Consider the following 14,307-nt stretch of genomic DNA (forward strand, 5'->3'; position numbering starts at 1 on the left):
CTAGCATTTACTCAAAAAAATTACAAACTATAAAGTTGGCTAGACCTGCTAGAAATAACAGCCAAATTGCTCTTAGAGCACAGACTAATGTAGTCCAAGATACAGTTTTCCTGAAAACACGTTAGTCACAAATGGGAAACATCCCAACATAGATCTATTCAATCAGGGTTCACCGACACTAAAGGAGACAACATGTACATAAAACATTCCCCACGGTGGAACGTCTACGTGCTCTCTGCATTTGCTAGAAACGATAGCCAAATCTCCCTCTTATCTAATGCACCCCATAGAAGCATGGAAGGGATTTTCGTTTCCCCTCATTATCAGTGACTTTTCTATTTTCCCTTTCATTTGCAATTTCTTATCTATATTTTAAACATCTGGGATTATAAGTTAAAAAAAAACGTAACTTTTTAAAATATAAAGTTTGAACAAAATTTCAGAAAAAAAAGGTGAAAACTGAAAAATTACGGGAAAAGAGGGTGGGCAACCCCTATCTTCTTTGCAGAATCTTGCTCTACAGTGCTTAAAACATACGCATACAAAGAAATTACTGTTTTGGGAGCACTAGATAATTTCCGACTCTATTCTACAGGAATGCCCACTGTAGTTAAAAAACAACAACAAAAAAAACGACCACGTAAGATAATGTTGTCCAAGTTAGACTATTTTCGTAAATAAGATGGGATAGTCACAGCTGGAAAGCCTTTGATAGTAGTTCTGCTTCCTTGGGTTGACAGAAGATTAAACAAATATACATCGAGAGCTAACGAGGGAGTCTCTACGTGGTCGTTGGACATATTAGAAATAGCAGCTAAATTTCACTCAAATAACATCCTACTACTATTTTAGAAAAAAGTCAGTATAAAATGATTTTGGATTCCCTACGCACGGGGGAAAATGATAGGATGGTCATGGCTGGAACAACTTTGATCAAAGGCTTACTCGATCATAGCTGACCTGGGGTTAAACAACCTCCTGTGCAGCAGTGTCAGGCAGAAAAGAAGCATTTAAAATAGATGACAGACTGGTGTAGTTCACAGTTGACAAATTACTCTGGCCTAGATACATTAATGCCGTTATTTGAGCAATTAATTTTCCCTGCAGCACACAAGGCAGCGACGGGAAACGACATTTTTCTGATAGGTTTGTCTTTCAAAAAAACGTCTATAAAAATAATTCTAGCAGGGAATTTGGTGGAAAGTGAGGATGTTTGTTTAGAGGGAAACCTCCCAGATCTGGAACCGTTCTAATTTTGGTTAAAAATCCCGGAAGTCGGTGCTTGGAAAGGGAGAAATCATTTCTGGTGAAATGTAAACGTCACTTGCTGCCTTCGTCGTCACCATCTCCTCCAGCATCCATCCTTGTTGTTCTTCTTTTTTAGAAGTGCTCCCTTTTCTTTTATACGCTTTAACCCCTTTTTTCTCTCCTCCCTCATCGACGTTGCTGTCGGTGCAGTTGTATAATTCAAAGGGGTTTTTCTTTTTGCTGCAACCTACATCTATTATTTCAGGTCCTCACATTTAGTCTTCTGTCTTGCAAGGTAAGCAGATGCATGGTTATTATTATTATTATTATTATTATTACTATTGTAGAAATAATGAGGATAATTATTATTATAGAAACAATTATTATTACCCTCTTCTTCCAACCTTCATATTTATTTCAGCCCCTAAAGATAATATATAGGTTCATTTATTATTTTTGTTTGTCTCTGTCTTAATTAGCTACAAATATAATGTTTATTACTGTTGTTTAATTAATCTACCCCACGAAGACATGTGCTCTTGTTTACTGGGTCTCCCGCCACATTTTAATAATTGTTTTAACAACAAACACAACATTACAATGCAATAATTAAATCGTTGCTAAATTTACTTCATTTGTATGTTGAAACGTTGCATGGAGCAAAACTTTATTCAGAACTATAATTAATAAAGCAATTTAATGAGGAGAAAACTCTTCAGTTTATAAACCAGCATTGCTTCGGGCTACATATTGGCGCCTGCTGCCGTCTGGTAATAATTAAATTACAATAATTTCTTAGATAAATACATGTCCTCAGGTTTAGAGGGGATGAGAAATGGAACCGAAGCGTCCACCTGTTTTCCTTCCAAAGATACAAAACGAATGAGACGATCGCAACTTTTCGGCACCTCCATAATTCAAATATTTTTCATAAACACCATTTGTTGGGAGTGAATATAATATAATATAATATAATATAATATATATATATATATATATATATATATATATATATATATATATATATATATATATATATACATACGTTTGTAATGTAATCGGTTGTTATTAAACTCTATTGCTGTCGGTTTTTGTCACCCTGAATTACATGTCATGTCAGTCCCTCAGTTATTTACCATATAAAGCAAATATTCTGTCATGTGATTTTTACAGAAACATGAAATTTTAAAATTTTTAGGAGACTAAAGAAAATTTTAAAATTAATCGGGGTAATTGGGGGCAATTGCAACTCAGTGACGGGGTGTCGGTGTCCTCAATTAACAATAGCTCACCTCTGACTCTATGGAGCCGGTGTCTTACATAGGCACCAACTGTCAGAGATATTGAGAAGACAAGTAAGAAGTGATGGTTTGTGGTGTTAATGCCTTTCATATCAAATGGGAAATAGTCTTCACGTTTCATGGAGGCATCGTCTTTAATTGCAGCTGTAAAAATATCCAGGAATTGTTTTGGTTTCGCATCACGTGACAGCATTAAAGAATCTCCAGTCAACAAGGGTAGTGCTTCCATATTGTCACGCAAGCTGCTAGAAATAACAGCTGAATCCCCTTCAAATTATAGTCTACCGTCTTAAACACGATGACAGAGTGTCTTGAGTAATAGCAACGACCGACGTAAAAATGCTTCAGAGAAACTCTTTTCAAATACAAACGAAGGTCTCACGTGTGATTTGGCTTGTTGGAAATCTTTTAATCAATTACAATTACCTAATTAATTAGTACTTAAAATGTCACTCAAGAGGTGTTTAAAATTTCAAAAAACAAGAAAGAAGGGAGGTAACTACAATAAGTTCAGTTGATCGAAATTTTGGACGACATAATGTTGATTGATGCGGATCTTGTTTTTGAAACCAACTGCCGAAAGTGTTATCAGAGTTCCTTTGCAAAACATATTCTACTCAGCATGACTCAGAATATGTCACTGATTATGAGTATCAACACAATGGCTGAGAGTTTCATGTATTAAATTGAAATACGATAGGGCCTCACATATATAATAATAATAATAATAATATAGTGAGTTGAGAAGCTTCGTTAAAGTGAGATTATTATCCTAGTAATTAGTGGACGAAAACTGCTAGCTATTTACAATATCATGTATGTGGGAATTTGTATATTGAGTATACAAGCATGGCTCTGTGGTTAAGAAATTGCTTACCAACCATGTAGTCTTTAGTTCCCTCTCTACATTTATATATATATATATATATATATATATATATATATATATATATATATATATATATATGTATATTATAGCTGAAACACTATTAGAACTAGAGAAGAGGTTTCAGGTGTGGAAGCAAGGTCTAGAGTCAAAGGGCTTTAGAGTTTTTAGAGTTAATCTAGGAAAAACCAAAGATTTAGTAAGTAGGAAAACAGACAAATCACAAGTCCTTTCAGGCCCCTGCTTGATATGTAGAAACTCCATAGGTGCAGCAGTATCAGAGGAAGGTTAACAGAGAAATAGTCTTTGTGTGTGGTAGATGTGCAGGTCCAATAAACACTAAGAATGCCCAGGGTGGCGGTGGGGGATACTTAGAAGTAGTAAATAGCTTCTGTTACCTAGATGACCAAGTCAACAGTGGAAGAGGATGCTCTGAGAGCGTAGCTGCTAGAATAAGAATAGGCTGGACAGAAATCAGAGAGCTTCTACCTTTTTTAGCAACAAAGGGCCTCTCTCTCAGAGTGAAAGGCAGATTGTATAATGCCTGTGTGCGAACAGCCACTCTACATGGCAGTGAAACATGGGCTGTGACTGTAGTGGACATGTGAATGCTTGAAAGAAATGAAGCCAGTATGCTCTGTTGGATGGGTAATGTCAGTGTGCATGTATGACAGATTGTAAATGTCTTAATGTGCGAGAGAGAAGACAGTGCTAGTATGGCCATGTGATGGATAGGGACAAGCACAGCTGTGTAAAGAAGAGCTGATCTCAAACTGTGGAGGTAACGTGTGGAAGAGGTAGACTCAGAAAAGATTTGGACTCGAGATGGTGAAATACGATTGTCAGATGTTGAGTTTCATGGAGGTGGTGACATGTGACCAAGATTTCTGGTGGTTTGTTGTGCTTGAGAAGACATGTCAAGCTGCTTAATGAAATTTTAGGTGTGGTCAGTATTGACAGCATGTGAAAAGCTGCTTTGCCAGTGACACCATGTGAGGCATTCACACCGGTGACATGTAAAAGACATCCTGTACATTGTAGAGTGGTTGGCATGTTAGGAAGGGCATCCAGCCATAGAAACCAAGCCCAAACAGGCTGGATCCTGGTGCAGCTCTCTGGCTTATCAATTCCAATCAAACCATCTGACCCATGCCAGCATCGAAAACAGACATTAAATGATGATGTGTGTGTGTATGTATGTGTATCATCATCATCATCATCGTTTAACGTCCGCTTTCCATGCTAGCTTGGGTTGGACAATTTGACTGAGGACTGGCGAACCAGATGGCAACACCAGGCTCCAATCTGATTTGGCAGAGTTTCTTCAGCTGGATGCCCTTCCTAACGCCAACCACTCAGAGAGTGTAGTGGGTGCTTTTACGTGCCACCAGCATGAGGATCAGTCAAGCAGTACTGGCAACAGCCATGCTCAAATGGTGTTTTTTAAGTGCCACCTGCACAGGAGCCAGTCCAGCAACACTGGCAACAACCTCGCTCGAATGTTTTTTCACGTGCCACTGGCACAAGTGCCAGTAAGGCGATGCTGGTAACGATCACACTCAAATGGTACTTTTTACTGGCATGGAAGCGTACGAACAGATGCGTACGAACAGATGCGTACGAACAGCCATGCTACATGGCAGTGAAACATGGGCTGTAACTGCTGAGGACATACGTAAGCTCGCAAGGAATGAAGCCAGTATGCTCCGTTGGATGTGTAATATCAATGTGAATACCCGTCAGAGTGTAAGTATCTTGAGAGAAAAGCTGAATATTAGAAGCATCAGTTGTGGTGTGCAAGAGAGACGATTGCGCTGGTATGGACATGTGGTGAGAATGGATGAGGATAGCTGCGTGAAAAAGTGCCACACCCTAACAGTTGAGGGAACCCGTGGAAGAGGTAGGCCCAGGAAGACCTGGGCTGAGGTGGTGAGGCAAGACCTTCGTACATTGGGCCTCACCGAGGCGATGACTACTGACCGAGACCTTTGGAAATGTGCTGTGCGTGAGAAGACCCGGCAAGCCAAGTAAGATCGTTGCCAGTGCCCCTGGACTGGTTCTTGTGCGGGTGGCACATGAGATGCACCATTTTGAGCGTGGCCGTTGCCAGTACCGCCTGACTGGCTCCCGTAGGATTTTCGAGCGAGATCGTTGCCAGTGCCCCTGGACTGGCTTGTGCGGGTGGCACATAAAATACACCATTTTGAGCGTGGCCGTTTTCGTGCGGGTGACACGTAAAAGCACCCACTACACTCTCTGAGTGGTTGGCGTTAGGAAGGGCATCCAGCTGTAGAAACTCTGCTGGAGCCTGGTGTTGCCATCCGGTTTCACCAGTCCTCAGTCAAATCGTCCAACCCATGCTAGCATGGAAAGCGGACGTTAAACGATGATGATGATGATGATGATGATGAAGCCAGTCAGCTGCTCTGGCAATGATCCCGCTCGGACGGTGCTGTTAGTGCTCCACTGGCATGGGTGCCAGTCATCGAATTTAGTTCGATTTCGATTTCACATATATATATCACCGGCACAAGTGCCAGTAAGGCGACGCTGGTAACGATCACGCTCAAATAGTGGCACGTAAAAAGCACCATTTGAGTGTGATTGTTAACCAGCGTCGCCTTACTGGCACATGAAAAAACATTCAAGTGAGGTCATTGCCAGTGCCGCTGGATTGATTCCTGTGCAGGTGGCACGTAAAAAACACCATTTGAGCGTGGCCATTGCCAGTACCGCCAGACTGGCCCTCGTGCTGGTGGCATGTAAAAGCACCCACTACACTCTTGGAGTGGTTGGCGTTAGGAAGGGCATCTAGCTGTAGAAACTCTGCCAAATCAGATTGGAACCTGGTGTAGCCATCTGGTTCACCAGTCCTCAGTCAAATCGTCCAACCCATGCTAGCATGGGAAGCAGACGTTAAACGATGATGATGATATATACTGCTATTTCCAGCATGGTGGTATCTCTTAGATACCCTAAATTATGATTATATGTGTGTGTGTGTGTATATGTATGTGTGTGTATATATATGTGTGTGTGTGTATGTATGTGTTTGTATATATGTATGTGTTTGTGCATGTATATGTGTGTGTGTGTATATATATGTATGTATATATATATATGTGTATATGTATATATATATGTGTATGTGTGTGTGTGTATATATATATATGTGTGTGTGTGGATGTGTTATAACACTATTCCACGTACACAAACAACCATACCAACAATCCAACTTTCTCCATCATCAGCTGCCCCACAGATATCATTATGGTTTTGACACTATGTGTATGTATATATATATATATGTGTGTGTGTGTGTGTGTGTATGTATATATTTACAAGAAAACAAAAGATGAAGACAGGTGTATAAACAACAAACAAGTGTATTAGTTTAACGCTCGAGAAGGTGAGAAAGTCTTTTATATTTCGAGCCTGCGCTCTTCAGCAGAAAGGAACACGAGAAAATAAACAGAGAGAGAATAAAAAAAGAGAGTGTGTGTAATCTGAATAAAGTGTTATTAATAAGGTATTGATAATCAAGGTATTGATAATCAAGGTATTGATAATCAAGGCAAAATACTTGTTAAGCTTTCTTCTGATACAAAAACACCAGGCTAGCAAAAGGATTTCTTTGATTTGTATAGAACTCCAGGTAAGGCAAGATCCAAAGTCGAAGTCCATCACCAGCCAACTTTGGAAATCCATTTTTGCATTACCAAGTTAATATTTTCACAGAGTGACACAAAAAAGACATAAATAATGGCCTTTATACATTTATTCATTGATATAAATGTATAAAACACATTATTTATACCCTTTTTGTTATGTGTGTGTGTCTGTGTGTATGAATGTTTGTTTCTTTTTGTTCAGTTCTGATAAAAGCAATTTCACTTTAATCCAATGGGTTACTTTGTACTTTGGTAGAATACAGATTTATTATTCTTATACAAGAATATTTTTGACAGTGAGTTTGAAGTTTTGGCCAGTCAAGACCAACTGTGATATACATTGATCACAGTTGGTCATGTTGTCACAAGTGTAGTATTTTGAGGAGGTGTAATAAGACTGAAACATGTCTGTTGATTGAAACACCAGATCCACTCCATTCTGCGTCATCTGAAAAAAGATCCATCCATATAATTTCATAGGAGTTATTATCTCCCTTGGTTTTAGAATTTCAATTACAATTGTGGACGTTTTTGCCTACTAATTACTTGGATAATCAATTGATCAAAGTTTTTCTTCTCAGTGCTGGTGTCATATAATAAGTTGCCAGAACATTCTGTAAAGTCTTTGGTGTTAGGAAAGGCATCCGGCAATAGAAACCATGCCAAAATAGACAATTGGAGTCTGGTGCAGCCCTCCAGCTGGCCATCTCCTGTCAAACCGTCCAACCCATGCCAGCATGGAAAAACGGACGTTAAACGATGATGATGATGATGCAAGGCTTTTCCATTTGTCTAGGATTATGTTCTCTAAGATAGATTATACCATAAATAAATGTAGGTTGATCACTAGCGGAATGTCTTTAATTATAGGTCTACTAAGTGAAGGCTGACCTGGGGTTAAACAAAATCAACAAGAAGCTTAAAGTCTCTGTTCCATCAGTAACTCTGTCACCTCCACCCCCACCCACAGGATTGAGATTTCTGTCCTTGTTTGGTTGCCACTTGTGTAAACCTCTTTGTTGTGGCAGAGCTGTGGGGTCAACTTTGCCTGTCGTCCCTTTTGGGCTTGATAAAATAAATACCAGCCAGACACCGGTTGCTGATGTAATCGACTTGACCCCCCTCGAAATTGCTCCCCCTGGCCTTGTGCAAAAATTTAAAACCAATATTTCATTTGGATTTTTGCTGACATCAATGGGGTGGGGATCGATCACCTATTGATGACATCTTTAATTAATCATTCCCTGTCATCTTTGAAACAGCTGAGTGGATCATTATAGGGTGGCCACAGATGGAACACTGTTGATCACAGGCCTGTTGAAGATCTTACCTGGGGCTAAAATAACAACATATGTACTGATGAGGGGGGCCTCTACATGGTTGTTCAGCCTGCAAGAAATAGCAGTCAAATCTTTCTCATATTACTATTCCCCTTTTTATAAAAGGGAAGGACGCATTAGCTCATATAATCTTTGGTTACCCTTAATTGACAGGTTAGCCAAGGCTGGATTGCTCAGACAGGCTGACCTGGGGTTAAACAATAACTTACTGATGACTATTGTTTGTGGTTTGAATTAGCTTATCTCATAATCCTGACATTAAAACCCCATCTAAGTTTTAATTAATTCAACCAGTTCCCTCTATCTTTGAGAGGGACTGTATTGGTTTATTGGAAACAGCATGAATGCCACTCAATCACATCTTTTTCCTAAATAAAGAAAAAGATTTTGCATATCTGTAAAAAATGGTTTTAGGGACTGAACAGAACAGTTTGAATGAAGAAGTCCCTATTTTTTTTTTTTTTGCTTCCATGTCAAAGAATTCAATAAAACCAAGAAAAAGATTTAATAGACATTGGTAACAACAGTAAGAGGTGGAGAGGGAGAGAGAGAGAGAGAGAGGAGGGGACGATAGTGAGAGAGTGTGTAACCGTTTCCACCCTCCCCCCTGTCCCCCTATATAAACATAGTTATTTTCACGCAGCCCAGCCCCAACCGCGGGCTGCAGTTTGTCGATGACATTTCGATGTGTGAATGTTTTAGCGAAAAGGGAAGTGTCAATATTGTTGGCACCTTTCTGTTTTTGTTGGAATAATCTAAATAAAAGTTTGGTTTGGTTTGGTTTACAGAGAGAAGCAGTAACACAAGTTTGTCTGGGAGCCAGAATCATTTATTAAAGAGGAAAAATAGATTGCTTTTTTTTTTTTTTTGTATCTAGTAAAACTCTTTTGTGTTTGATTATGAGAGTTTGATGAATTTAATTGCTGTGAGGGTGTAAAATCCAACGATTCTGCCAGAGAGAGAAAGAGAGAGAGAGAGTATTGATTAGATTTGGGTTACGGCAAATAAAGAATTTGAAGTACTCGGTTTTATTTTTGTAGTGGTCTGAAGAATGGTGGCAATACTCCGCCAGTTGAGGCTTTCATGAACTGTAGGTGAGATCAATTAACGTGTTGATTTGAGCAGTAGAGTATTAAGACATAAACCTGTTTACTGATTCTTTCTCTTCTGTCGCGGTCCCTCCCTCACCAGCGTGATGACCCCTTGGAGCCCCAATTACTGACTGAGTTTTTGAGTCAGTCTTTTGATCCTAAATGGCTAACCTTGAGCAATTATTAAAAAACCTGGAAGCAATTGGGCCCCACCAAGGTTTTTTTTTATACTTAGGAATTATTGATTCCTATGTTATTGTATTTTCTCAGAGTTAGTCCCTCTTGTAGATTCTTGTCGTCTCTCCAGTGCTATGACAACCTAATCTTCAGGAAACTCGAAATCGTGGTCGACACTCTCCAGAATCCTATGACCAAACGGTTCGGGGCTTTAGGTTTGCGTAAGTGCTTGTCTCTATTGCTTCCCTATTTTCTTTCCTCCATCCACGTTTGCTCCTCTTTGGTAGCCAACGTCCTCTTCTCTCCAACTGGGACTAGTTCCAGTAGGAAAATGGATGAAGCCCTGTTAACAGTGAAGAGAGCTGGGTTTGTCAGTTCTTGACAAAGCTGAGGATAGAGGGAAGCAGCGAGTATGGGACAACCTGCATTCAGGTGCTACTTTCAACTCTCTCTTTGATCAATCTGTTAAATTTTCATGGTGTCGCCTACTTTCTGCAAGTATGATATTCTCAGGGGATTGGATTGATGTCCTGCCTGTGGCCAACATCGGTGGTCTGCTCAGACTGGATGAGTTCCGCATCTCCATTGCACTCAGAACCGACGTCTGTGGGGAATTGAGATGTCGCCGTGGTAGGCTCCTCAACTCCACAAGTTTTCATGGTCTCTCTTTCCACTTAAATGCTGGTCATTCTGCTTGTCACACTGAGCTAAACTTAATCATTAAGCTGGTCCTGGCTCTGGTTAATATTCCCTCAGTTCTGGAGCTGGTGGGATTATCCAGAAGTGATAGAAGAAGACCAAATGGTTTTATTCTCTGTCCCTGGGTTAGAGGTCAGTGCCTCATCTGGAACACCAGAGTCTGTGACTCCTTTGCTCCCACCCCACTTCCTGGATGCTGCCGTAAATGGGAATGTCACTACTGTCGTAGCTGAATGGAACAAAATCTTTAAGTATTGGAACTTGTCAGTGAACCGTTTCTTCCAGCCTATGACGTTTGGAGGGCCGGGCCACTAACGGCAAAGTTCTTGTCAGCGTTGGCAATTCACCTCACCAAGTTGCCATGTGATGCCCGAGAGGGTGCTTGATTTTTCCAATGCTTTAGCCTCGCCATCACCCGTGGTAATGCCTTTGTGCGTGCTGGCTTGCTTCAGAAGGTTCCGTTGAACCTTGTGCTATGCGACCAATTGAGGCACTTGAGGCCTCAATTGATGATGCTTTTTTTCTTCCCCCTTTTTTTCATTCTTCACTCATGCTTGTGTTTTCTTCGGTTTTTGAATTTGTATTTTGATGTGGTTTTGTGTTTGATATGTACCATATGTACATGCGTGTTATATTCCAATAAAGTACTCTAGCTGGGGTGTGGGGAGTATGGGCTGGGAAAGGATTAAGGAACATGACAATTCTGGAAAGAAAGTGTTTTAGTGTGGCCTCTTGTGTGAAACCGGGTGAGGGAGACCATAATGAGAAGAAACAAAGAAAAAGAATGGGTTGGCAACCAGCAACTTCGGAGAAGGGTAACCAGCGAGTGTGTGTGTGAGTGTTTAGGGGAATTAGCCTGGCGATAAGCTAACAAGTTGTAAAGTTAGTGAATTAAGAAGTCTGACTGTGAGGCAGATGGCCACTTTTTGATACGGTTTGGGTTCTAGGTGTGTGAGATGAGTGCATTGACCCAAATATTTAGTCCAGGGGCAGTCTGGATTATACCAAAGAATGTGTGTGTGATCGTAGAGGTCGTAAGGTTGTAGCATTTTCAAAGGACGTCATATCGTTATCTCTTTGGTGTCAGTAAGTGTAGTCGGTTATGGTGTCGTGTGGCATATTTGAGTGAATGGTGAAAGAGAATAAAATGATCGTGTTTGAGGAAACGTGTTCGGGATCCTTGTGTAGAAAAGTGTAAAGTTAGAAGTGACAGCTAACAAATAATATAGAAACAAGATTGTTGAGATCTTTACTACACAACCATTGTTGTGATTTTCGGTGCAACATTCGTCTTTATAAAATAAGAATCGGAGAGAGTTTCTCATCACTGGCGTAGTTAGAACGTGCGTTTGCCGCGGTAGTCCTTAAGTTTCCTCACCATTCATTTTACATGATTATATAGCAAACCCAAAAGTGATGACTCTTATAAAAGTGCCACTCGGGGTAGACCGCCCCATCACCCTCTCCTCTAGCTACGCTAGAGGTTGTGACCGGATGCTATAGTGGAACGACGAACCTTCTGATGTGGATGAGTGGGTAGTGAGAGCTACAACTTTAGTTTCTCCAACGTTTCAATAAATATAGGGACGATATGATCAGTTGAAAAAGAAAAAAAACCTAAATCCTTTCAAGAACAGTGCCCCAGCATGGTTTCAGTCTAATTCTTGAAACCAGTAAAAGCAATAAAAGATAAAGGTTATTGCTTTCCGACATCGTTACTCTGTTTGTAATGGCGATGGTGTTGAGGAGACTGCTGATACGTTTATGAACTATTTGTAGTTAAGGGTCAGTAATTAAGTAGGGAGGGTAGAAATGTTATTTTTTCCCCCTGTGAGTGAACACACTATTGTATGTTGTATTTCTGTTTCAGCGGAAAAAGAGATGGTACAAAGATTGATGTGGACAGGAGTAACTTTGAGATAATCAATAAACTGTTGTCTTCGGTTCGTACTTGGTAAATGTGATCTCGAAGAGGTGAGAAAGGTGGAGTAGAGAGAGAGAGTCTTACAGTGTGAACGGAGTGACTTTAGATTCAAATTGGGTAGAAAATCTGGAGTGACAGGGTGCTGTTTATAAAGTTTAGTTAATGAGGAAAATTCAGTTAAGTTTGATTGAAGCAATTTTCATCATCATCATCATCATCGTTTAACGTCCGCTTTCCATGCTAGCATGGGTTGGACGATTTGACTGAGGACTGGTGAAACCGGATGGCAACACCAGGCTCCAGTCTGATTTGGCAGAGTTTCTACAGCTGGATGCCCTTCCTAACGCCAACCACTCAGAGAGTGTAGTGGGTGCTTTTACGTGTCACCCGCACGAAAACGGCCACGCTCGAAATGGTGTCTTTTATGTGCCACCCGCACAAGCCAGTCCAGGGGCACTGGCAACGATCTCACTCGAAAATCCTACAGGAGCCAGTCAGGCGGTACTGGCAACGGCCACGCTCAAAATGGTGCATCTCATGTGCCACCCGCACAAGAACCAGTCCAGGGGCACTGGCAACGATCTTACTTGGCTTGCCGGGTCTTCTCACGCACAGCACATTTCCAAAGGTCTCGGTCCGTAGTCATCGCCTCGGTGAGGCCCAATGTACGAAGGTCTTGCCTCACCACCTCAGCCCAGGTCTTCCTGGGCCTACCTCTTCCACGGGTTCCCTCAACTGTTAGGGTGTGGCACTTTTTCACGCAGCTATCCTCCTCCATTCTCACCACATGTCCATACCAGCGCAATCGTCTCTCTTGCACGCCACAACTGATGCTTCTAATGTTCAGCTTTTCTCTCAAGATACTTACACTCTGACGGGTATTCACATTGACATTACACATCCAACGGAGCATACTGGCTTCATTCCTTGCGAGCTTACGTATGTCCTCAGCAGTTACAGCCCATGTTTCACTGCCATGTAGCATGGTTGTTCGTACGCATGCGTCATACAGTCTGCCTTTTACTCTGAGTGAGAGTCCCTTTGTCGCCAGCAGGGGTAAGAGCTCTCTAAACTTTGCCCAGGCTATTCTTATTCTAGCAGCTACACTTTCAGCGCACCCACCCCCACTACTAACTTGGTCGCCCATATAGCGGAAGCTATCGACTACCTCTAGTTTTTCACCCTGGAATGAGATAGAAGTTGTTTCCTGTTTGTTTGCAGTCTTTATTGCACCTGAACATCTGCCACAAACAAAAACTAACTTGCTAGTTAACCTGCCTTTGATGTTGCTGCACCTCTTATGTGTCCATAGCTTAGTAAGGATTATATATATATATATATATATATATATATATATATATATATATAGTTCAAATTTACAGAAGACAAAGACAGGTGAAAGAACAACAAGCAGGTGTATTAGTTTGACGCTCGGAAAGAATGGAAGAAAAGTCTTCGATGTCTCGAGCCTACGCGCTTTGGCCGAAAGCATTAAGAGGGGGGGGGGATTGGAGAGAGAGAAAAATGTGTGAGGATTAAACGGTTCAACATGACTATATCCCAGTGGCCGAAGACTAGCCACATGCTTGAAACTCAGATTACCAAGGAGTCTGAATCAAACTGTTTTGAGTTATACACGTAACTCCCATTAAATGTGTTGAGTGCTCTTTTTTCGTTTGTCTACTCACTCGTAAATATATATATATATATATATATATATATATATATATATATATGTATATATATATATAATATCTCCTTTGTTTTGCACCGTCCGGTTGCAAACAATCCCTTTTAATTTCAAAACCATCGAACTTGCACCTGTCAAGATAAACACATAAAGACCAGTAAAGATACTGCAGAATTTTTCAAAAGCTCCAAGTCTACCAATTCAACGACTTGGCAGGAACTTTTATTTTATTGACTCTAGAAGAGGAAAAGCTCTAAATTTGACACAAGCAGAACCTGAA

General features: G+C 40.7%; 1 protein-coding gene across 2 annotated transcripts in view; it reads left to right on the forward strand.

Annotated features, from left to right (window-relative positions):
- The first annotated feature begins 861 nt into the window (after positions 1-861).
- Positions 862-14,307, forward strand: part of LOC106869031 (cytokine receptor-like factor 3) — a 39,060-nt gene continuing 25,614 nt past the window's right edge. Inside the window, exon 1 of one of the 2 annotated variants that reach the window (XM_014914529.3) lies at positions 862-1,543. The gene's annotated coding sequence lies outside the window, so the exon portion shown is untranslated. The remainder of the gene's footprint in view (positions 1,544-14,307) is intronic. The other variant, XM_014914533.3, reaches the window with a different exon arrangement.

The sequence above is a fragment of the Octopus bimaculoides genome, chromosome 4 (assembly GCF_046866305.1).
Source record: "Octopus bimaculoides isolate indiv1 chromosome 4, ASM4686630v1, whole genome shotgun sequence".
Taxonomy (NCBI): domain Eukaryota; kingdom Metazoa; phylum Mollusca; class Cephalopoda; order Octopoda; family Octopodidae; genus Octopus; species Octopus bimaculoides.